The sequence below is a fragment of the Ictidomys tridecemlineatus genome, chromosome 3 (genome assembly GCF_052094955.1).
Source record: "Ictidomys tridecemlineatus isolate mIctTri1 chromosome 3, mIctTri1.hap1, whole genome shotgun sequence".
In the NCBI taxonomy this organism is placed as follows: Eukaryota; Metazoa; Chordata; class Mammalia; order Rodentia; family Sciuridae; genus Ictidomys; species Ictidomys tridecemlineatus.
Window position 1 is genome coordinate 146648184 of NC_135479.1, and position 25492 is coordinate 146673675.

The 25492-nt window shown below is 38.9% G+C and overlaps 2 pseudogenes; both read right to left on the bottom strand.

Annotated features, from left to right (window-relative positions):
- Window positions 1-13635: 13635 nt before the first annotated feature.
- On the bottom strand, window positions 13636-17521 carry LOC101969479 (interleukin-1 receptor-associated kinase 1 pseudogene; annotated as a pseudogene).
- A 5590-nt stretch (window positions 17522-23111) lies between these two features.
- Window positions 23112-25396, bottom strand: LOC101968919 (proteasome subunit beta type-3-like; annotated as a pseudogene).
- Window positions 25397-25492: the final 96 nt, after the last annotated feature.

A 25492-nucleotide genomic window follows, 5' to 3' on the forward strand; every position in this document is an offset into this window, starting at 1 on the left:
CTCAGAGCCCAACTGCCACCACCGGCTTCCACAAGCCTCTCACCCCCACACCAGCCTCTCAACCTCCCACAATCCTCCTGCTCTTGAGGCCGATTGGCTGGGTTGTGTGGGTGGAGCCAAAGAAGTCCCCCAATGAGCAGCTCCGTGGAGGAGCCAGTCAGCTAGATGTTGCTGGGGCCGCTGTGAGCCAATCATCAGCTGGCAGTCTGAAGGGCAGGGAAACGGCCCAATGAACATCACCGCAGAGGAGCCAATCAGCTAGATGTTGCTGGGGCCACTGTGAGCCAATCATCAGCTGGCAGTCTGAAGGGCAGGGAAACAGCCCAATGAACATCACCACAGAGGATCCAATCAGCTAGATGTTGCTGGGGCCGCTGTGAGCCAATCATCAGCCAGCAGCTGGAAGTTTGCTGGCAGCTGGAAGTTTGCTGGGGCCCCTTTGGCTGTGGCTCTCAACAGTGGGGCATGTGCCTGTAGTCCCAGCTACTTGGGAGACAGAGGCAGGAGGATCCCTTGGGCTCATGAGCTCAAGACCATCCTGGGCAAAATAGTGAGACCACCCAGTAAGAGGGGGGGGGGAGAGAGAGAGAGAGAGAGAGAGAGAGAGGGAGAGAGAGAAGAAGAAGAAGAAGAGGAGGAGGAGGAGGAGGAGGAGGAGGAGGAGGAGGAGGAGGAGGAGGAGGAACAAAGACTCTTCTGTATTTCAATTAATTACAGTGCTTGCTATCTCTCTGACCCTCATTTGCCTCTGAACCTCAAATTCCCTGCCTTTGAAAGTGTGTGATAGTGAGACCAACATATGTGATTGCAGTACCAGTTCAGTAGCTACTTGATAGAGGAACGCTATTGTGTTAGGAGGGAATTTCCAGGCTGAATATTCCAAGGTGGTTTGGATGAGGTACCCAGCACACCCCAGAGGGTCCAGCCTTTCCTGGTTTCTCCTGTAGGCTGTTTCAAAGCTGGCTCCCTCTGGAGGTTATTATTTTGGAGCATGGTCTGGCTCAATAGAGCCTCTAACTCTTCATGCTGTCCGAGGGTGAATGATGCCTCTTCCCTATAGCTACAGGGCAGAGATACAGAGGGGACAGTTACACTTCTATTACCTGTTCCCCCACCTCAGGAGAAACAAAAACAGAAACATAGCTGTGAGTCTCCCATGCTTGCCTTCCCACCAGGCTTGGGATCCAGAAAACAGGGACGCCAAGTCTGAATTCTGAAGGGCTGAGCCACTTGCAATAATGCTCTGCCCTCTTTTTGTGAGACTTAGTGTGTCCCTGGTAGGAAATGAGTTACTCCTGGAATCTCTTCTATACTCAGTTACCTTGACTTTCAGTTTCCCCAGTTCTGTCTGACTCTCCTCTGGCCCTCAGACTTTCAACCTTCCTAACCCCAGGGCCTTTGCCAGTGCTTCCCTCTTCTGATCTTCCTATTCACATTCTTTTTCTTCAAGAAATTAGGAAAAGGGTTCTGGCTCAGTGATAAAGCACTTACCTAACCTCTGTGAGGCACTGGTTTTGATTCTCAGCACTGCATATAAGTAAACAAATATAAAGGTCCATTGCCAACTAAAAAAATAGCTTAAAAATAAACACATAAATAAAAAGAAACTAGGAAGAGACCATTTCCCTGTACCTGGGTAGAACGCACTCTTCAAAATGAGTTTCCTCTTTTCACTTATTTATTCAGGAACCTAGTCCATCTCCTCTTCAAATGGGCTTTATCTTTTATAGGATTTTCTTTATTTTACTTTATTTTATTTGGTACTGGGGATTGAACCCATGGCCACTTTACCATTGAGCTACACCACTAACCCCTTAACAATTTTTATTTTTTAAATTTTGAGACAGAGTCTCACTAAGTTGCTGAGGGTCTTGCTAAATTGATAAGCTGGCCTAGAACTTGTGATCTTCCTGCCTCAGCCTCCTGGGATTACTGGTGAGCACCCCTGCACCTGACTTTTCCCAAGATTTCTAAGACCCCATTTACTCTTTTGAGAAAGGTGTCTAAGATATGAAACAAAAAGTGTCCTTAGAAATGAAACAAAATTAAATAAATGGTGTTTGAAAAATTATAGAATATTTTTTATAAATGGCAATGAAGAAAAGTTTTTCTAAGAATGCATTTATTAAAATTAGCTAAAGAAGGGTTATAAACCCTGACTGTAGTAATAACCCCACAAACAAAGGTAAGTTGTAGGATTTAAGACAAAGCTGTGCTAATTTTCCTATAACATACCCCGTTTCAATAAAAAAGGAAGGGCTTTATTTGGGCTCTACTTCCTGTATTTAAGACTATAATATCAACACTAAAACCAGGCAAAACACTATAAAAAATATAGGCTGATTCCACTTATAAACATGGATGGAAATAAATAAAATATACTTAAGCACATTTTAAATGTGCATATGCTTAAATTTATGGTATCTAATTTTTGAAGTCCATATATATGTATTTAAATCAAATCTATAAAATATGAATTCAGAAATATTTTTTCTGTTCCCATTTTATAAAATTATTCTACTCAAGCTGTGTTTACCTTAGATACCTATATTTTCATTAACACACTGATCCTGTTTTTTTTAGTTAAATGCAGCTTTACCAGGCACATAATCTTACTTTCAAGTAAGCTGTTTGTGATACAGTATTTTTGGAATGTGTTTATGGAATATTATCACGGGGAATTTTATTCTAAGCCATGAGAGACTTACTTGTATAATATGAAGATAACTGTTCCCCATTCCCCATATATCCTGTAGGAGTGTATTTGTGATTTCCATGACCTAATTACTTACAATTTATTGCTTTAAAACTTACTGTCGGGTAATTTTAAACAAAGAAATCAATTTATTCATTTATTTAGATAAGCAATATATGCAAATAGTACAAAATTGAAATAATCTGTGTTCTCCAGCTTTGCAGTTACTTCCTACAGCTTTTCAGTTTAGAAACTGCTTCTCCAAATAACTGTTAAACACGTCAAATGTGGTTAATTCCACTCAGATACTGAATTTCTATTTTAGTCAATTTTAATTAATTTATATGTAAGAAGTAATTCTCCCAATCCAGTTATTGGGAAACATTTTAATATGCTTGCACAACTTGAGTATGTGAATTTACTTATCAACTGTGAATTTTATGAAACCCAAAGACACATCAAGAATTTCTGATAAAAATTCAGCAAGTAGATTGAGATGTGCTGTAAAGTGGAAAGTAGTCATTGGATTTCAAGTCTTCATATAAATGGAAGAATGTAAACTATCTCACTGGACTATATTCAGTTTGTTTAAGTAAAAGTAAAGATGAAACTTTAAACTTATCTATTTGTTTCTATCTAAACATGACATAAAATAAACAAATAAGCTTATAGATAATAAAGAGAAGGAAAAAATGTTTTTTTATACATGTTTACAGCTTTTTATTTACTTTCAAATCATTATTAGCCTGCTTCTGTGTTTAAAAAGCATCCTTTCAAGTAGGACTGTAACTTTTCTACACCTAAGATTTACAAGTATTTCTTGATGTAATAACCAGTCTTTTCTGACAAAATTTATTTTTTTCTTTTCAAATGGGTCTTGGAGCTTTTCCTTGGTTCTGACTTCCCTGCCATCTGCACTCAAAGATGCAGAGGGAGAGAGTGGGACATCCTCAGGGCTGGAGAAGAGAAGAACCCCTCAAACACCAACAGCCACACCCTGGAAAGTTCAGAAGACCATTCTGAGCAAAGCTTCCGCATCAGGCAGCACTTCTGCAGGCTCCAATTTGTGAGTGAGCTCCAAGAACCTAAATCTAAAAAGGGTGAGGTATCTGGGCCCATGATCTCATGAAACTAAACCAAAGCTCCCTTTCCAAACAGAGCCCGGCAATAGGGGACCTAAGTGTGGGTATTCTGCTGGAAGGGATTGCTGAACACAAAATAACCCATACAGCCTCTCTCACCACCACCCAGCAAAAAGGGAAGGCTTGGGGGAGGAAGCTTCCAATAGAAGGATTGACTTGGAGAAGGTAGATTTCCAATAACTTCAAAAAAAAAAAAAAAAACAACAACAACAACAAAAAGGGAAACTGTACAACAGAAAATCTTGCTGGCCTACCCTTCACTTAAGAAAGTACAGGAAAACTCATTTCACACCAAAAAATGCACAACAGAAAGAATTCATTATTAAAAGGGAAAATAAAAAGCAGAATAAAGTCCCTATGGGACCATGAAACCTTGCCAAATATACCCATAAAATGCATAAAAACTCTAGCCCAAATTTCAAAATAAGGTAGATAGGAGAAATCAAGACACTGCTATTTCAACACAAGAATTTTAAAATTAAGAAGTGGAGTGTTTGGAGAAAAAGGCTTAAAAAAGTGGCAAAACTCCCTGAAATTCTTATTGAAGAAACAGAAATAAAAGGAAAGTCATTTCAGAATGATAAATGGTTACAATTTAAAAAAAAATTTTAAATGACTAAACTAAATGGAATATCAAAATGATACCTAACAGACAAAAAAAAGGCAAAGGGAAGGAAAGATTTTTAAAGCATAAGAAATGAAGGAAAGAGATAAAGAATTCAGGAGAATAAACAATAAAAATAAGAACCGACATACGTGTAGTAGGAAAATAAGAAAAAAGACAAAGCAATGACACCGAATAAGGGCTACAAACTAATTTAAGAAACTTCCCTCCAGCAAAAATATCTGGGACTGAATATGGAACGGCATAATCTTAATTTAGATCCCCCTGAAGCAAACCCTGATACAGAGATTCACATGAAAGTATTTGGGAAGCGCAAGGAACACTGGGAAGGGAAGCGTGAGGGGCAAGATGCTGGGGAACTAGAGCCTAACCCTGCAGCAAGCTCTGGGAGAGGTGCAGAAAGCTGCAGTGAGTGGGGGAAGGGGGCGACAAAACCAACAAACACAAAACAAAAAACCAATGAAATGTCAATTTAGAATCTTATATGTAGCCAAAATATGTTTCAAAAAAGAAATCAAAATAAAAGTTGCCTTTGGATATCCCAAAGCTGAAAACATCCATCACAACCAGACTTGTTAAAGGACAGGATGTGTTAAAGGACATTCTCCCCAGAGAAGGTAAATATCTCTAAAGACTTGGATTTGGAATATGTAACAAATGCTTACAACTCAAAAGAAGATAGACATCACAATTTAAAAATGAGCAAAAGAGGGCTGGGGTTATAGCCTGTAGCACTTGTAGAGTGCTTGCCTCACAGGTACAATCCCCAGCACCACAAAAAGCAAACAAACAATTGGACAAAAGATTTTAATAAGGGGTGGGTTGTAGCTCAGGGGTAGAGTGCTTGCCTAGCACATGTGAGGCACTGGATTTGATCCTCAGCCCCATGAAAAGATAAGTAAATAAAATAAAGCTATGCTGTCCATCTATAATTAAAGTTATTTTTTAAAAAAAATCTGAATAAATGTTCCCTCAAAGTAGGATATTAATGGGCTTATGGAGGGATGTGGAGAATTTAGAACCCTCATACATTGCATTGTTGGTGAGAACATAAATGGTGTATAGCTACTTTGGAAAACAATTTGGCAGTTTCTTAAAAAGTTTAACATACACTTACCATATGACTCAGCAATTCCACTCTTTGGAATCTAACCAGGAGAAATGAGAGCATGTATTCACAAAAAGATAGGTACACAACTATTCATAGCCACAATGCTCATGACAGCCAAAAGCTGATGACAATGCACATGTCCTTGTTCAATGACTATACAAAAATGTGGTATATCCACACAGTGAAATGCTTTTCAGTAAGAAAAAAAATGGATAACTGATGAATTTTACATCGTGGATGAACTTCAAAAATACTTCTATGTTAAATGAAGAATATATTTGATGAATTCATGGGAATTCATTTTGTTATTGTTTCTGTTTTTCTTTATATTTGTTTGAAATGTTCCTAAAAATAAAATGTAATCCTTAGCAATTCTTTTTTTCAAAGGAAAGGGATGGAATTGTTGTGTGGAGGCACTGGATCCACTAAAGCTAGAAGTGGAGAGAGGCTTTCATGAGTGTCTATTTCCAGGGCTGGCAAAGCTCATAAGAGAGCAAATGGAACATCTAAAATTTAATGCATCATAAATAGTGATAATAGTTGATTGGTGGGTATGGGAATTTCGATGTAACTATTTTTAATTTATCTATTTCTAATTTTTTTATAATGAACTTTTAAAATAAGTCAAAAAAGAAAAAAAAATGAGTACATCATCATCTTGGAAGGCCAAGACCATGAAGTTGTTGGGAAACACAGCTGGAGGAAGAAGTCACACCTGGACCCTGAAATCCAAAGAAGTAGCTACACTGCAGCAACAGAAGATTGAGAAATTGAGCTACCATGAATGGAGAGTACATGGGCCCTTCCTTCCCACTGAACTGATTCTATTCCAGGAAAATCCATCTCAATCAAACATGACAAACACACCAGGTATTTGGTTCCTTCTAGTTGGTCTATTTTCACTAAACCTTTTGAGGGGAATGCCAGAGGAGCTCCCAGGGGAAGAGGGACAGATTAGAAAGGGCAAAGAGAAGGGTATTTGCTGGACTTAGCTTGGTCCTGTGGTGGCAATGCATGCTGGATCACTTGTGTTTGTTAAAGAAGCCAGAGGGGGTTTTGTTCATAAGAGGGACTTTGGAAATAAAAATTATATGCTCAAAAATATTTTCAGTTAGCTATGGCTCAAATGAAAATGAAAGAAACTATAAGTCAATGTGGTGTTAAATAAGGAAAAATGAAAAGCTTGGAGTCAGGATAGACTTTGAGTTACAAGTTAATAATTCTAAATGAGGAGCCAAATTATTTTTCAGGGCAATGTGATAGGAAGATTAAGTATATTGATGTGCTTATCAACATATTGTCCATATTATCATTAGTCATATGTGGTCAACCTCCAATTATACACAGGAAACTCCATGTGGGAAATTTCTTCCAGCAATTCAATGTATACATGCGATGTCTTCTGTAAACTAAATCTGTTTTCAATTCAGTAAGTTCAGGATCAATGACATGCAGGTTGCTTTCTGGAAGTTTTAGGTCAGGCGTGATGGCACATGCCTGTAATTCCAGTGACTTGGGAGGATTAGGAAGGAGGATCCCAAGTTTGAGGTCAGCTTTGGTAACAAGCTTAGTGAGACACTGTCTCAAAATAAAAATGTTTAAAAAAAAAAAACTGGGGAGGCAGTTCAGTGGCAAATGTACCTGGGTTGGGCTGGGGATATAGCTCAATTGGTAGAGTGCTTGCCTTGCATGCATAAAGCCCTGGGTTCAATCCCCAGCACCATCACAATAACAACGACAACAAAAAGAAAGTATACAAGTGTTAACCAGTAATCTGAGTCATATGTGCTCAATAGTAGAAATTTTGTCTTTAAACTATCTTTTCCTAGGTATGTAATTATGAATAAGTTGCTGAAACTCTACCTTGGTGTCATCAAGCATAGAAAAGAATGTTAAGACCATTGATCTACTTTCTAACAGGGAGTGTAAATGTATCATGTGATACATTTTAATGTAGGATATTGATATACACAAAATGCCAGAATAACATGTGGCATATTGTATGTACAACATAAATGCTTTCTTGCTAATTTTATTATTTTAGATTATTTGTTACTGAAATTAAGTCTTTTTGTTTAAATTATCGGCTTTGTTGAACATAGGATGTGTGGTAATTTCTGACAATTAACTCACTGCTTATGACCCCATTTATAATAGTTAACTTCCTCTTCATATCAACTGTAAGTTGGAAAATAGTGCCAGTTGAAAAATGTAAATGGCTTTCTAGAAAACAAACTTTGAAAATTACATTATTAAAGAATTAAAGTAAAAAGAAAAAACTACATTACTAATTCTATTTTCCTAAATAATGTGATACAGGAAATATATTTTTCTTTAAAATTTGCAAAACTATAGTATATGTACACATAGTATAAAAATAGTAGGCTATAAAAATTATACCAAACCTATTTTAGTAAATACCTCAGAGATAGGAGGTAGAGTCAAAATGATAAGACAGATCAAATACTTCAGCTTCATCTTCATTATCTTATTTTTAATAAATTAGAATAAATTATATGATTTACATAGAGAGCATAAGGTTGGAAGGAGCTGCTGGAAAAAGTGTTATATATGTTATATGCTAACATTTTTAAAATATTTTTTCTCATAGTTGTAGATGGACACAATATCTTTATTATATTTGTTTTTCTTTTTATATGGTGGGCCAAGGAACAAACCTAGTGCCCCATGCATGCTGAGCCACAACCCTGGCTCTACATACTAACATTTTTTGATGATATAGTTAATGGGTATTTGTTACAGTTATTTATTGTTCTTTTCTGTATTTCAATAAGTAAAAGTTAATTAAGACAGTCAACTGTATTACCACTTGAAGAGAATATTCATGGTCATATAAAAATGACAGAATAGTTAGAAATTCAATACTCATTTCTAATGCAAATTTGAGTAAGTATGATAGAATGTATTTCCTTAGTAACAATGACAACAACAACAAATTCTACATCAATAGAATACTTATACATGATACTTAATAAAGAAACATTAAACACATTTCCCACACTTGTAATCTCAGCACTGGGGAGGCAGAGGCAGGAGGAACACAAGTTCAAGGTCAGCTTCAGCAATTTAGGGAGACCCTTAGCATCTTAGTGAGACTGTTTTAAAATAAAAAAATAAAAAAAGGACAGGGACAAAGCTCAGTAGTCAAACACCAATGGGTTCAATTCCCAGTACAAAAACAAAACTCTCCAAAAACCAAAACAACAACAAAAGCATTACCATCAAAGTAAACAAATAACAAAAATGTCCTGTATCCTAGGTATAGCAAATGCAACAATATATGAGTGAGAAACAAGTCATATAAAAAAGTGTTGTTATGTGAACAGAAAAAAGGTGTATTAAGGTCTCTAGAGGAACAGAATCAATAGGGGATTTATCAGGTTGGCTTATGCAATTAGAAGCTGGATAGTCCACAGTGGCCGTCTGCAGGCTGGAGAGCTGGAAGAACCAGTCACTTCACAGTCCAAGAGACTGAAGCCCCAGAACAAGAGGGATCTACAGTGCTATTCTAGTCCAAGACTCAAGGCTTCTGGAGAATCACTGACAGAGTCTGCTTTGGAAGAGTGAGAAGCCAGAGTCCAAAATCCTCAGACAGTCACAGCAGCAATCAAGAACACAACAGCAATCAAGAACCCGTCGAGAAGAATCAAGCTTGCATCTGCTGATGCTTCCTTGTTCTCCCAACTTTTATTCCAACCAAGCCATCATCTTATTGGAGGGTGCTGCCCACACTTAGGGAGGGTCTCCATTTCACTTGGCTATTCCACATGCCAATCATTCTTAGATACATCCTCATTGACACACATAAACTTCTTAATCATAGGCATCTCTTAATCCAATCAAGTTGACAATTCAAAGTAACTATCACAAAGAGTTTCATCTCTGAAAAATACACTGAAAAAAATGTTGTATAAAGCAGTTCAAAACATTGAAAGAACAAATGCAACCATTAATAGCTGATTTAAAACAAATAAAAATGTAACATTACATTCTAAAGGATCTGGGCTGGTGATGTGGCTCAAGAGGTAGCGTGCTCGCCTGGCATGCGTGCAGCCTGGGTTCGATCCTCAGTACCACATACAAACAAAGATGTTGTGTCTGCCAATAGCTAAAAAATAAATATTAAAAAATTAAAAAATTAAAAAATAAAGGATCCAATGCACAATAGCCTCAAAATATATGGAATAAGAACACATCTAAATGAAATGTGCAAAACTATATAAAATAAATATAAAATTGCTAAAAGGCATTAATGACCTTTAGCATAAGTAGGAAAGCATGTTATGTTCTTGAAACAAATGGCTAAATATTGGGAAAATGTCAGTCCCCCACCACCATTAGAATTCAACTTAATCCTAATCAACATCTCAACAGAAATGCTTATGAAACTTAGCAAGCTGATTCCCATAATTAAGAAATTATTTAAGAATATTTGAGTATTTTTTCTCTCTTTAAATTTAAAAATTATTTTAAAAGATTATTTTACTTGGGGAGAATTTCAAAGAGCTTTATTATCCAATTAAACCTCACATGGCATGCTGCAATATCAATACATAAAGTGAGATACAATAGAGTGTGACTTCACTGTATAAAATGAGTAAAGGGGTGAGAATATAAATTTGAGTTTAGAAACAGAAAATACTTCAACTACTAGACCATCCAGAATGCTCTGATTTCAGAAAACACTATTTCTACTTATTAGAAAACTTGACAAAATGTAAACATGTGTTCACATAGACAGACTCAGTATTTACACTTACAAGACCTTATTTTTCCCTATTTTTTTTCTTCTCTGTGTTCTACTTTTATTTCCAATCACACCTTCTTGAGCAGAGAAAGTGATAATCTCAAGTGGTGTGTGTACATTCTTCTGCTCTCTCTCAACAAGCTTGGATTAGTCCATTAGACTGAGAGAGAGCATATAGAGAAGTGCTCACATTCCAAACCCTGAGTTATTTTTAAAAAGTTTACAGCTAGCCAACCCTCAAACATGCAAGAGTCCAGCCAAGACAAGAGCTGTCTGTCTGGCTTGTAAATTCATGAACGATAACAACTGCTTATAATTTTAAGCACTGAGGTTGTATTAAACAGCAGTGGCTGACTAATACATACGCAGTCTTCATCATATATACAATTTTTCTGGATTGGTTGTGCTCATTCAGTTCTTATCATGTTCCTGCAACCTGTATTTCCATATTACCATTCTGCTTAGGATTTTCTGCAAAATTTTTAGCCATGTACAGTGTGAGGCATAGTGAGTAACAGTCGTCTTTTTGGTATGTCACATATCCTTTGACAGCCCCTAAATGCTTCTGGAAAGGGCTTTTTATTTCTTTTAGTAAATATCTATTTAACACCACTATATACTAAGTTGTACAGCATGCTGGGCTGGGGATGTGGCTCAGCAGTAGAGTGCTTGCCTAGCAAGCACGGGGTCTCAGCACTGCAAAAAGGAAAGAAAAAAAAAGGCATGAAGCAGCATGACTGGTTAGCATCAGGCATCACGGTGCTTTAGATACTGATAACCTTGTAATAAAGAAAATAAAAATAATTTATCTGTCCTCTCCTAGAGCAAAGCCCAGAATATATATATATATATATATATTTTTTTTTACAAAATGAAGCTGAATGGGGCAGAATGCCATCTAACAAAACATCCTAAACAGGTAAATAGGTAATATATGTAATACTTCTGCATTGGAGCCAAAAAGGCCAATTTAGCATTAGAATAGAATAGAGAATAGAAAAAAAAAACAAACATGAATAGAAAAACATAAATAGATGTTTCCAATAAATAGGAACAGAACAAGTAGTAATTTATGTACAAGAAATTAAATTACATTCTAACAATATGCAAAAGCAATTATAGATGGATTCGATAGCTAATTTTTAAAGTTTATATTGAAATAATGAAAGAAAAAACCCTTAGGTAAAATAAGCTGCATCGGAGTAGAGAAACTACTGCAAAAGCACTTTCTTATTTTTTTAAGGAATTTGTACTGGAAAAAAAATTTAATAAAAAGAATTCCAACATAAAATATCATTAAGGATATGAAAAATTAATGTCTAGAAGAAAGAAAAAATAATTTTCAAATTCCAAAACATACTCAACTTTACTAGTAATTCTTAATATGTAAATTAATTTTCAAACGAGTTAATTTTTCTCCCAAAAGAGTGGCCAAAGCTTTTAGTTACATATCAACATTTATTGAATGTGGAGGAGAGAACACCAGCATTTACTATTACTAGGGATGTAAAGTAGTTCAAGATTTGAGAGACACTTAATATCTTTTGTTTTAATATACTTCCTACCATTTTACCCAGAATGTTTACTTCTAGGAATTTTAAATGTTCTCCAACAGAAGACTGTGAAATAATCTTTCCCTCATCCATAGCTTGGAATAGTATAAATCTTATATATTTACAGTCTTTAAATGCTGTAAAATATACATAAGCTAGCCAGCTTACCCAGTTGTTAGCTTACTGTTCATTGATTGAGCAAACAATTTTCAGAATTCTTCAACTGACAAAACTGAAACTCTTTATCCATTAAACAACAACTCTGCACTCCCGTCTCCTCAAAACCCTTGGCAAACAATGCTTGTCCTTTTTGTGATTGGCTTATTTCACTTAGTATGTTCTCATGGTTCCTCTACATTGTGTGAAAATTTCTGTCCTAAGAGTGAATAATATCACCTTATATGTATATATCATATTTGTTTATCCATTCATCTGTCAATGGACACTTATGCTACTATGAACTATCGGGTCTACAAATAACTCTTTGAGACACTGTATTTCTTTTGGGTGTATGCTTAGAAGTGGAAATGGCAGGATCTTGTGGTAATTTTATTTATATATATATATAATATATATATATATATATATATATATATATATATATATATTAGTTGTCAATATACCTTTATTTTATTTAAATGTGGTGCTGAGAATCGAACCCAGTGTTTCACACATGCTAGACAAGTGCTCTACCACTGAGCTACAATCCCAGCCCTGTAATTTTATTTTTAATTTGTGGGGTAGCACTATATTGTTTTCTAAAGCAGTGCACCATTTAACATTCCCACAGGTGGGCTTGGGTTGTGGCTCAGTGGTAGAGTGCTCGCCTAGCACATGTGAGGTTTAATCCTCAGCACTACATTAAAATAAATGATTTAAAAAAAAAATTCCAATTTCTTCACACATCTTCCCCCAACACTTGTTATTTTCTGTTTCTTTGGTAGCTGCCAACTTAATGGGCATGAAGTAGTATCTCATCATATCAGACCTTGGGTAGCAGCCCCTTGGCCATGACCAGTGCCTGGGCCTGAGGCTGAGTCTTTGGCCTCTGGAGTCTGATTGGGATTAGAGCCCATCTGTAGTGCCTAGGGATAGTCTGGCTAGCAGGTGGTCACATTAGGCCAGCTCATGGGTCTCAAGTAAGACTTTGGACACAAGCTCTAGGCAGGGGGCACTGCTGGACTCGCTTGGATTTTAGGACTCTGTCTGTTCTTGCTAGTGGACTGGACCACAAGATAGCCATTCTTTCCAAATTACCAGTGGCTGGGAGGGCCCCAGGCCTCACCTACTCTGTTGTGCAGATTGGCTGCTTTTCCTCAGAGTTTTGGGGAAATCCAGAGATGGGTTAAGGGCTGCTGCAGATCTGGGCTGCTCGCCTATCTCTCAGGAGAGCCAGCTCCCACTGCACCAGCAGCCCCACTCCTGCCACCAGCCTGTTCGGCAGCTTTCTAACATGCACCGGCCCATCCCTTAGATGAAATCTTCTTGTTGCCCTCAAGTGATGGACTGAAGGAAGGACTCTGAGATATCTTGCTCTATCAGTGGCTTCTAGCAGCCCTTCTGACTGGCTCTGCCTGTGCCTGCACCCCCTTGAGCTTCAGGGGCCACCACCCACTCTTCCCTGCCAGGACAGGTCCCCAGCCCTGCTGTCTGCAGGCTGCTGAGAGGGTCATGTGCAATAAGAACTTCCAACCATGAGAACTTTGATTTCTGGGTCTGGGGATCTGCTCAGGTGAACAAATCAGCTCTGAAATTCATCACCCTCTTGTTCCAGGTCCAAGCCTGGGACAGAGCTTGATGACAGCAGCTGCAGGTTGTCCAGGACCCCAACCTCATACAGGGCCAGCTTCTGAGCCATTTCTGTCAGCCTGGGTTGATGATGATCTGCAGTGGCTCTGATGATGATGATGGAGCAGAGTTGCCCAGGGGCAATCCTTCCATGGATGTGGGCCAAAGGCCCAGGCTATTCCCTCAGCTTCACTCTCCAGCACTGTCCCCTTGAGTACAGCCAGCTTCTTTGAGGGGTGCTGGACCTGGGGGGCAGCTTGGGGTTAAGTGCCAGGAGTGCAAGGCAGCAGAGAAGTCGATACACTCTCATCAGGCTGACTGGGGCTTTTCAGGAGCTCGGGGCAGCTTGGGCTGGGGCTTCTGGCAGCATTGCCAGAGGCTGCTATGGGCCACCTCCACTCTGGGCACTGCCAGTGATAGACACATAGGAGATCTCCTGTGTGGAAGGAGGGCTAGGGTTGGCAGCTTCTGTCTCCCAAGGAGGCCATGCAACTGCTGCCAGCTGCTTCTCCAGCCTCTTGTACACCCTCTGGTCATCATGGGTTGGAGGGACTCCTCTTGGCTGGGAGGTGCATCCACAGCAAACCAGCTGATCCAGGGCCAGGACCAGCTGGGACAGGCATGGCCCAGGCTTGGGGTCCAGGTGCTTCTTATAAATCTGGGCAGTGATATAAGTAAGCTGTGCATCTGTGGCTACACCTCCTTTGAGGGTGGTCTGGGTGCTTTTAGGGCCATCCAACCCCCTCGGCCTTGTCTTCAACCAAGTCTTTCAGATACTTGTTCCTTGCTCCATGTGTCCTCACAGAGCTCCATGTGTCCTTACAGCCAGCCCTCTGGCCATCCAGGGTCTCCAGCACTACCACTCCAAAGCTGAAGGTGTCAGTGTCCACAACCAGCTGGCTGTGTTGATGTAAGGCAGGGTGCCTCAAACAGTGCGTGTCCAGGCCAGGCACTGCCCTGGCCAGGGCTGGCCCCTGCAAAGTGACTGAAAGGGGCCAGGCCAAAGTCTCCCAGCTTAGGCATCAGTCTCTCATCCAGAAGGACATTAGAACTCTTGATGTCTCTGTGGATGAAGCTGTGGCTATCCTGATGTAAAAACTGAATAGCCCAGTAGGATGTCTGGTTGCTGAGGCCAGGAGAGAGGAGGGCAGGTGTCAGTTTGGAAGTGGGAACGGTCTTCTAGGGAGCCATTGGGCAGGAACTCATAGACAAGGCCTTAGAAGCTGCTCTCAGCACAGAAGCCAGTGAAGTCCACACTATTTGGGTGATCAAAGCTCCAGAGCTGCTTCATCTCAGTCAGGAAGCTCTGCTTTTCCACAGTCCACTCTAGGTCAGACTCCTTCAGCCTCTTCACGGCATACAGGGTGTTCCTTATCACGGCCTGGTACACACACCCAAAGTGCCTTTCCCCATCCTGAGCTCCTGGAAGAAGTTGCAGGTGTCCTGGGAAATCTCACACAGGGGCCAGCAGAATGGGGAGGGTGGGCCCCCTGCAGTAGGGACACTGGGTTCTTTGGGCTTGACTTGATAGAGGAAGGAGTTGGAGATGGCAGTGGTGGCTGGACAGTAGCAGGGCTTGGAATAGGGCAGAGCTCAGGACCTGAATGAATCCAGGAGCCTGGAAAAGCTGCGGGGGTGGGGGGGAATGTGGAAGGACTGCAACCTTGAGGACTCCAGGCCCTGGTCTTAAAGGGTTCAGAGTTGTTGCTGGACATTGGGGTAGTGGCGCTGGTGGGAGGATGGGAGGTGGAAGGTCAAGGGATGGAAGGTGGAAGGTGCAGGGGTGGGAGGTGGTAGTTGGGTGGGGAGGGTGCCAAGACGTGATGATGTCCCCCTCACGCGCAGCAGTTACAGGTGCATGAGAATGGGCGCAAGGTCGGCCACATGCACGCACCTTGTGGTTGATCCAGGACCACAGGACGCTGGCTGTGAACTGTCAGAGCCCTCGCCCTGCCACAGTTCCATCTGGTAGCCTACGATTAGTGCCACAAACTGGCACCAGTCAGTGGGTTCCAGGGCGTCCATCACTTTGTAGAAGCAGCACATGACCCAGGGCGCAACTCATACAAGAAGTGCTGGGCCCTAAGAACCGCAGCCCTGCCCCATCCCTGACCACTCAAAGGTCCCTGGGTGGGCAATGTTGCCACCGACCCTGGGCCTTCGGGACTCACTTCTAGTTTTAATCTGCATTTTCCTAATGATTAATGATGCTGAGCATCTTCTCATGAATTTGTTGTCCATTTGTATATCTTTTTTGGTAAAGTACCTATTCAAGTTCTTTGTCCATTTTTTAAATTAGATTTTTATTGTTAAGTTTGCAGGAGTGAACAAATAACTTCTCAGAAGAGGATATACAATCAATCAACAAATATATGAAAAAATGCTCATCATCTCTAGCAATCAGAGAAATACAAATCAAAATTACTCTAAGATTTCATCTTACTCATGTCAGAATGGCAGCTCTTATGCATACAAACAACAATAGTGTTGGAGAGAATGTGGGGAAAAAGGTACATTCATACACTGCTGGTGGGACTGCAAATTGGTACAGCCAATATGGAAAGAAGTATGGAGATTCCTTGGAAATCTGGGAATGGAACTACCATTTGACCCAACTATCCCTCTCCTCGGACTATACCCAAAGGACTTAAAAACAGCATACTATAGGGATACAGCCACATCAATGTTTATGGTAGCACAATTCACAATAGCTAAACTGTAAAGCACACCTAGATGTCCTTCAGTGGATGAATGGATAAAAAAAATTTGGCATATATACACAATGGAATTTTACTCACATTAAAAGAATAAAATCATGGCATTCATAGGTAAATGGGTGGTGTTGGAGAAGATAATGCTAAGTGAAGTTAGCCAATCCCCCAAAAAACAAATGCAGAATGTTTTCTCTGATATAAGGAAGCTGACTCACAAAGGGGGTAGGGAAGAGGAGCATGGGAGGATTAGATGAATTCTAGATAGGGAGGGATAGGGAGGGGGAAGGGGATTAGCAAGTATGGTGAAATGTAATGAACATCATTAACCAAAATACATGTATGAAGATTCAAATTGAGTGTCACCGTACTTTATAGGGCTGGGGATGTGGCTCAAGCGGTAATGCGCTTGCCTGGCATTCGTGTGGCCCGGGTTCGATCCTCAGTACCACATACAATTAAAGATGTTGTGTCTGCCTAAAACTAAAAAATAAATATTAAAAAAATTCTCTCTCTCTTAAAAATACTTTATATATAAACAGATATGAAAAATTGTGTATATATGTGTAATAAGAATTGTAATGCAAACAAAAGTACATGTATAACAGCATGAATTGATGAACATACTCTATATACAGAGATATGAAAAATTGTACTACTCTATGTTTAATAAGAACTGTAATGTATTCCACTGTCACATATTTAAAAAAAATAAAATCAATAAAACTAAAAAAAGTTTGCAGGAGTTCTTTCATATTGTGGATATTAACATCTTATCAGATATATTGCAAATATTTTTCTCATAACTCATAGGTTATCATTTCACTCTGCTGATTTTGTCATTTGATGCACAGAAATTTTAAATTTTAACATAGTCCAACTTACCTGTTTTTACTTTGTTGCCTATGTTTTTGATGTCATATCTAAGAACTCATTGTCCAATCCAATTTCATAAACCTCTTCCCCTAAGTTTTCGTCCAAGAGTTTTATAGCTTTAGCACTTACATTTAGGTATTTAACACATTGTTTTTATTTTTTTTAAAATTTTTGTTATTTTTTCTTTTTAGTTATACATGACAGTAGAATGTATTTTGACATATTATGCATACATGGAGTATAACTTCGCATTCTTGTAACTCCCATGATGTGGAGTTACACTGGTCACTGTAATATATCTTGAGCTAATTTTTATATATGGTAAAGGTAAAGATCCAACTTCATTGTTTTGCATGTGTATACTCAGTTTTCCCAGAACCTTTGTTCCCAGAACCTTTCCCATCAAATCATCCTTGCATAAACTCATTTGGCCATATCTACATGCAAAATAATGAAGTAGGATCTTTACCTTACCATCTATAAAATTCAACTCAAAGTTGAATTTTATAGATGGTAAATCTATAACCTAAATGTGTTAAAACTATAAAATTCTTAGAAGAAAACATGTACAAACACATCTGAATCTCTAGAGTTCATTATTTAATAATGAATACATATATCAGAATAATTCAGCAGTATCAACTTATATAAATAAATGTCTGTAGACACTACTACTATATATAATGAGCTTCCTTTTTGCCATTTTCCCACTATATTTCACTACAGTGTTCTTACTTTGGAAAGGGAAGTATTTCTATTTCCGCCTCCTTATCCTTTGACCTTCTCACCCAGAATAACATTCTCACTCGCTTCATATTTTGTGTTCTCAGCTTATTTAACAATTGAATCAATCATGGCCCAATATTGATTTGAAATTTAAAATTTCCTCTTTTATGATGGAAAGATTTTGAATAGATTTCTGAAAATGAGACACAACAATCAGTAACTACTTTAAAGAAAAGGCCCCGTGGGAAGGGAAGGACGGGGGAAGGAGGTTAAAGGCCAGGTATACTCACTGACACTAGCTGGAGCCTGTAGTTCCAGTTGGAATTATTTATGTTGATAAACAGTTCTGGCCATCCTGGTCATTATGTCCAACAGGGTCATTCTGAACATCAGGCTTTCTGAAATCTGAGGCAAGCAGCCTAAATGACAAAGGGGATACTAATGAGGTCATTCTGTCACTGGAAAGCAATGGTAAAGTACCTATTCAAGTCCTTTGTCCGTGTTTTAATTGATCTGTGTTTTCTCTATGACCTCAGGCAAGGGAGATCTCCATTGCTTCATATTTTATCATCAGAGAAATACTCCAGATGTATTTGTCCAGAATCATTATATATGAATTATCTTTATGGCTCAGAGTTAGGGTGGGTGTTTCTTTAATGAGATTGTTAAAATATAACCTAATAATGAAAAGAGGAAAAGTGAGATGAGAACTAGTGACCATGGATTTCTCATCAGAAACAAAGGCAAATGTTGGAACAGAATCTTTAAAGTACTGAAGAAAGAGAGCTGTCAACTCAGAATTTTATATCCGGGGACAATATCTTTCAAGAATGAAGGTAAAAACAGGTGTGGTAGTGTACACCTGTAATCTCAGCAACTTTGGAGGCAGGTGGCCCTTAAGTTCAAGGCCAGCCTCAGCAATTTAGCAAGACCCCATGCCAAAATAAGAATGTGTTGGGGATGTAGCTCAGTAGTAAAAAAGGAAGAAGGTAAAATGAAGACATTCTCAGAACTGTAAGAATTCATGGTCAGTAGTTCTATACCATAGAATATTAAAGGAAGTTCTTCAGGCTAAACAATATTACATAAGAGAGACAATTAGACAATTAGAACTTCAAGAACTTCAGATATGGTAAATATCTGGTGAAATAAATTCGTTTTCTTAGTTTATTTGAAATGTCTATGAGTACTGAACGCAAAAATTATCACATTATCTAGTGGTTTAGTTCACCTTTAATTTTGAAGTAGTTACAGATTCATGGAATCTGAAAAAAAAAAAAAAAAAAAGCACGGGGACGTCTTGTATCCTCTTCACCCAGCCTCTTCCAATGGTAGCATTTGTATAACTGTGCACACTGTCAAAACCAGGAAAATGAGGTTCACTGAGATCCTATCTATAAATCACAAAGTCTGATGCAATGTAATACTCAATGGATGGAATCTACTAATGCTTAGAAAAGTAATTCAAATTATGTAATCTTTCCATGACACTCAGAGGAAGTGGAATCTATTTCACAACCTCACTGATCCTGGCTTAGAGAGCTTTATAGGACCTGGCAGCCTTGTTCTCTGACCAGGACAAGATTAACCCTTGTCTTGAGTCTCTTCACTAAGTTCCATATCTGAAACTTTAATCAGTATATAAACCACTTATAAATCTTGCTAAATTATAGATTCTGAGGGTGGGGGGGGCTTGAGAGTCTGCATTCTTAACAAGTTCCCAGGGGATGCTGATATGACTGATTGGCAGATAAAGACTTAGAGTAGTGAGGCTTTAAAAGGATGCTCTCGGTATGCCCCTACCCACTGCACATGGAGTCTGTTGGATAAATGCGTTATGACCTAGAATACTTGCCACTTCTAAATTAGTTCTCATTCAGACAGGGGTGAGGATGAGGGGAAGGGCTGAGGACAGCTTTTCACCCATTGCCATGTTTTTTTATTCCAAGAATTCAAAATCTGAATTTTGACTTCCAGGAAGATACATTTGTCAGGTTGGGCAGGGCAAACATATTTTACTTAATAGTTGACTAGCTTAATTTACAACTTGCAAATAGATATAGAGTATGTGGACCTTCCTTTGTATTGACTTGGCCTTGTAAATATTAGGCACTTACAGAACTCTCCCCTTGGTCCTCCAAGTCTGATAAATCTGCAAAGAACAAAACACACACTGACAGTTGCCACTATGGCCAGACTAGCACAGACTAGGAACTTTGGGGAATGCTGTACAGTAGCTGTGGTAACAGCAGTCTCTCATTCATTCCCCAATTTTCACCCCATGATCAGACCTGTGCTTCTTTGGTCCTCAGCCTACCACCCCACCCCATCTCTTTTAACTCCCTTCAAAGTTAGTGGAGCTGATTTGCATCCTTTAATCTTGTTTCTTGGACTTTGGAATCCAGTTAGGCCACTTAAGCCCCACCTTCTGGCTCCCTCCCCTCCTTCCACCTCCCCTACTTACTTAACACGAATCCCCCTCCAGAACTCATTTTCAGACCTGCTTGGTGTGCCTCTCTCTAGAAATGCATGTTCTTTAGTGTGCCCTCATGGTGAGAGACCATTGAAATGTAATTTTTGACATACTCAGACTGCTCCAGCAACACCACTCACACACACCTGATGTCCCTCCCTTCCTCTATCCATTTGAACTCCCTCCCTTCATTTATTCATTTAATAAAGTATGTTTAGAGTCTAGAGCAACTGTGGCTGAGAATAACAGTCAATATTCTTTTTGTATTTATGCTTCCTGCCGCAGTCTGGCTGGGCACAATTCAGGAGCCACTTGTCAAAAGAAACGAACTTTATTTTTAGAACCACACACGCCAAACAAAACAGCTCCTCAGGAAAAGCCTTCAGAGCCCAACTGCCACCACCAGCTTCCCACAAGCCTCTCAACCTCCCCCACTCCTTCTGCTCTTGAGGCCAATTGGCTGGGTTGCGTGGGCAGAGCCAAAAAAAAATCCCCCCTAGTCTGAAAGGGCGGGGAAACAGCCCAATGAGCATAACCACAGAGGAGCCAATCAGTCGGCAGCTAGAAGTTTGCTGGGGCTGCTGTGAGCCAATCATCGGCTGGCAGCTGGAAGTATGCTGGCAGCTGGAAGTTTGCTGGGGCTCCTGTGGCTGTGGCTTTCAACATCCTACCGTGGACCACTCTTCAATCTAGCTCCTGTGTTCTTTTTTTTTAAGCATTTATTTATTTATTTGTTTATTATTGATTTTTTAAAAATGACAGCAGAAATGCATTGCAATTCTTATTACATATATATATACCATAATTTTTTCATATCTCTGTATACAAGGTATGTTGACACCCAATTCGTGTCTTCATACATGTACTTTGGATAATGATGTCTATCATTTTCCACCATCCTTGCTAATCCCCTCCCCCATCCCTATCCCTCCCTATCTAGAATTCATCTAATCCTCCCATGCTCCCCCTCCCTACCCCACTATGAGTCAGCCTCCTTATATCAAAGAAAACATTCTGCATTTGTTCTTTTGGGATTGGCTAACTTCACTTAGCATTATCTTCTCCAATGCCATCCATTTACTTGCAAATGCTATGATTTTATTCTCTTTTATTGCTGAGTAAAATTCCACTGTGTATATATGCCACTTTTTTTTTTATCCATTCATCCACTGAAGGACATCTAGGTTGGCTATTGTGAATTGTGCTGCTATAAACATTGATGTGGCTGTGTTCTTTCAATACAATCTTGTCTTCACTTTTACACCTATGTTGTTTAAAGTCTTAGGTGTATCTTTGGAAGACAGCAATCTAATCAGAAAATTCTAGTATGGATTTAATCCATCAGCATTTGATAGGATAATAGTGTTATATTTAGATTTATTTCTACCTCTTTAATTTGTACCATCTCTCTCTCTGTATGTGTTCATTTTAGCTTTTCCAGTCTTCTCTTGGAATGGTTGTACTTTATTTTCTGTCTCCTGCACAATAGTGTATACGTTATATGCAAGTGTTAAAGTTACTTTTTTTTTAAAGCATACATACTTGAGTTTGTCGTTTGTTTGTTTCTTTATTTATTTATCATGGTACTGGGGGTTGAACCCAGGGGCATTTTACCACTGAGCTACGTCTTCTGCCTTTTAACATTTTTAAATTTTTGTGACAGGGTCTTGTTAAATTGCCTAGGCTGGCCTCAAACTTGTAACCTTCTTGCTTCAGGCTCACAAGTCCCTAGGATTATAGGTAGGTGCTACCATACCCAGCTTTGGTTTTTAAAATTAAAAACTCAGTTTCTTTATAATTCTACCAAACCATAAAATGTTCTTTAGATTTTTGACAATGAATTCTTGTTAAAATTCAGTCTTTCATGCTATTTTTGCAAATTATTTTAGATCAAAATTGCTTTTATGTTCCTAAAAGTAGTTATTATTATTGTCATAAATAGTTACTTAGATTTACTTATATTTTTATCAAGTTCTGTGCCATCATCTCTTCTTTCACCCCCCTTTATCTTTTGGGCACTATTTTATTATTAATGACATAGATTCTTAAGTAGTTCTTTTAGAGTTGGTTTTTTTAAAAAAATAATTTTTTATTTGTCAATGGACACACAATATCTTTATTTATTTTTATGTGTTGCTGAGGATTGAACCCAGTGCCTCACACATGTGCTAGGCAAGCTCTCTACCCCAGCCCCTAGAGTTGGTCTCTTTATTATAAATATTCTCAAACTTTCTTTGCCTAAAATTATGTTTATTACATTGCCATTCTTGCTAATGGGTCAGGTGAGTATAGAATTCACTTATGTTAGAAGTCTGCTAACAGTTGAACTTTTATTCCTTTATAGGTAATCTTTCTTTACATTTCAATTGTTTTTAAAATTTTTATGCTTTCCAGTCTTCCAAAAATGTCCGGGTAATGATTGTCTTTATTTATCTTCTCTGTGTTTCATTTTAAGTCTTCATTCTAAATGCTGTTGAATTTCTTCAAGTATGGACATTTCCCCTCTCCTCCCCCCTCCCTCCCCCCCTCTTCCCCTCCCCTTCTCCCTCCTTTTTAATGAAAGAAAGGCTATTTTATTTTTTTTAAAAAAAAAAAGAAAGAAAGAAAAAAGCAAAACCAGATTCTGTGAACAGGGTGAGTCCTTCAGGCCTTCAGTGTCCTGGTGGTGATCTTGTCCTTCTTAATGATGTGGATGATGACTCCCATGCCTGACACTGCCTCTGGGGTCCACAGTGTTCAGCATGGCTTGGAAGGTGGTTTCAGTCAAGTGTTCTGGAGGCTGGGGCTGTAGCTCAGTTGTAAAGTGCTTGCCTAGCATGTGTGAGGCACTTGGTCTGATTCTCAGCACCACATATAAACAAATAAAATAAAGATCCATTGGCAATTAACAATATTTTTCAAAAAAGCAAAAAAAACAGAACAAACAAACAAACAAAAGCAGATGTTTTGGAGCCTTGTTGGGCTCCCAGACCCGTACATTTGTTCAGCACAGGTGCCACTAACTACAAACTCGTAGGTCACCATGGATCGTTTACCATCGGGCAGCCAATGAGGTCTAGAGAGCAAATGAAGGACTTAAAGGTCTTCAGGTGCAACCCAGCAATAACAGACACTGTGTAGTAGGGCCCAAACTGTTTCTCATAGAAGAAGTTGGCGATCATGCTTATGAGGGTATAAGGCTTAATCTGCTGACCTTTCTTCAACTCATACAGGTCAGCCCGAACTTGAGGTGCTGGGCAACTGTCTAGATGTCTGTGGTGAGCTTCACCAGGCCAATGTACAGCTGGTCAACCATAGAAGAGATCTATTTGAAGTCCGTGGTCACCATCTGCACCTGGATTCTGAAGTGCCTGTCTGCAGCATGGACACACAGTTCTTCCCATTCAGAGCGATGACAACCCCTGTGTTATGGGACATAATAGACTTGATTGCTGTGTACTAGGACCCCTGAGCACAGCTGAAGTGCCAGTTCAATTATAGACATTTCTAAGCCACGTTTTTCTTGAATGTTGTGATTTTTTTCATTCTAATGACTTCTTCTGGGATTTACATTAAATTTATCATTCTTATTCTATTCTTCATATTTCTCAACTGATATCATCTCTGTAACTTTCTGAGTTTCAACTTGTTTAGCTATAGTGCAGAGAGTCTGGTATGTACATTTTATCATTTTGGCTGATGCTTTTATTTTTTAGTCTTTAATTATTTTCTCTCTGTAATTCTTTGCCTACTGGTCCTTGCCAAGGTGTTCCTCAAATTGACTGAAATTTTTATTTTTTTTTAGTTTTTAAATTTGTTTTTAGGATTACATGACAGTATAGTGTATTTTGACATATACAGAATGGAGTATAACTTATTCTCATTAGGATCCTATTCTTAAGGGATGTGGAGTACATGATATGGAGTTTCACTGGTTGTGTACTCATATATGAACATAGGAAAGTTATGTCTGATTCATTATAGTTTTAATTTGCATTTCTCTAATTGCTAGAGATGTTGAACATTCAAACTGACTGAGATCTTACTCATTCATAGATACATTCATTCTTATTGAATGTTGATGCAATTATTTATGGAGTAATAAATACTATTCTGGGGCTCAAGGGGGCAGTCAATTATGACTATAATGCACTTGACTCTGACTTCAAGCTATAATGACATCAGTTTTGACATCAGCTATGATAATGACAACAGACCAGGCCAAGGTCTGTTTGGACTAGGGAGGGGACTCTGACTCAGGCCCTTCCTGCTCCTGTCAGCTAGCCCAGAGGATACAAGTCTTACATTAATCTACAAGATCTAGAAACAAAGACCAGAGATCACGCTCTGCATCCTACAAAAAAAGAAGAAGGAGGAGGAGGAGGAGAAGATTCACCATGTGCCAAGAGTGAGAAATGAACTCAAAGAAAAGTAGAATGTGAAGCTATGGATAATATTAAAGAAAAGATGTAGGCATTAAAGACTCAATCCAGGAAAAGGGATGATGGTTGTCAGGCATTCCAGAGTAAACACAGTACAGAGAAATATCACACCATATTTCAACATCTCTCTTAAAATCTCTATTTCCTCTCAGTTTCTCCCTCTCTTTTTTAGAGTCTCTTGGTTTTCATGCCCATCAACTTGTTTCACCTGTCAACCTGTTATATTCCTCTTTACTTGTCTTCTCCATCCTTTTTCCTTCTCTTCTCTATTTGTCCTTTATCTCCCTTCCTCTCTCTGAAGCTCTTTCAAAACTCATATTTTAAATTTATCGCTCTCATAGTGACCCACTATATTCTCAATGTCTCTCTTTTCTTTATTTTTGGTGCTAGGGTGGAACCTATGGCATCACCCATGTGAGGCAAGCACTCTACCACCAAGCTCCACGCCAAACCCCTCAATCTCTCTCTCTCTCACTCAGTCTTTCTCTCTGCACCCACCCTCCCCATCTTAGATAATGTCTCAGTCTCTCAAATCTCTGATTCTCAACATTTTTATCAAAATATACATCTATCTCTGTTGACTTAGGTTAGTCTTATCTCTTT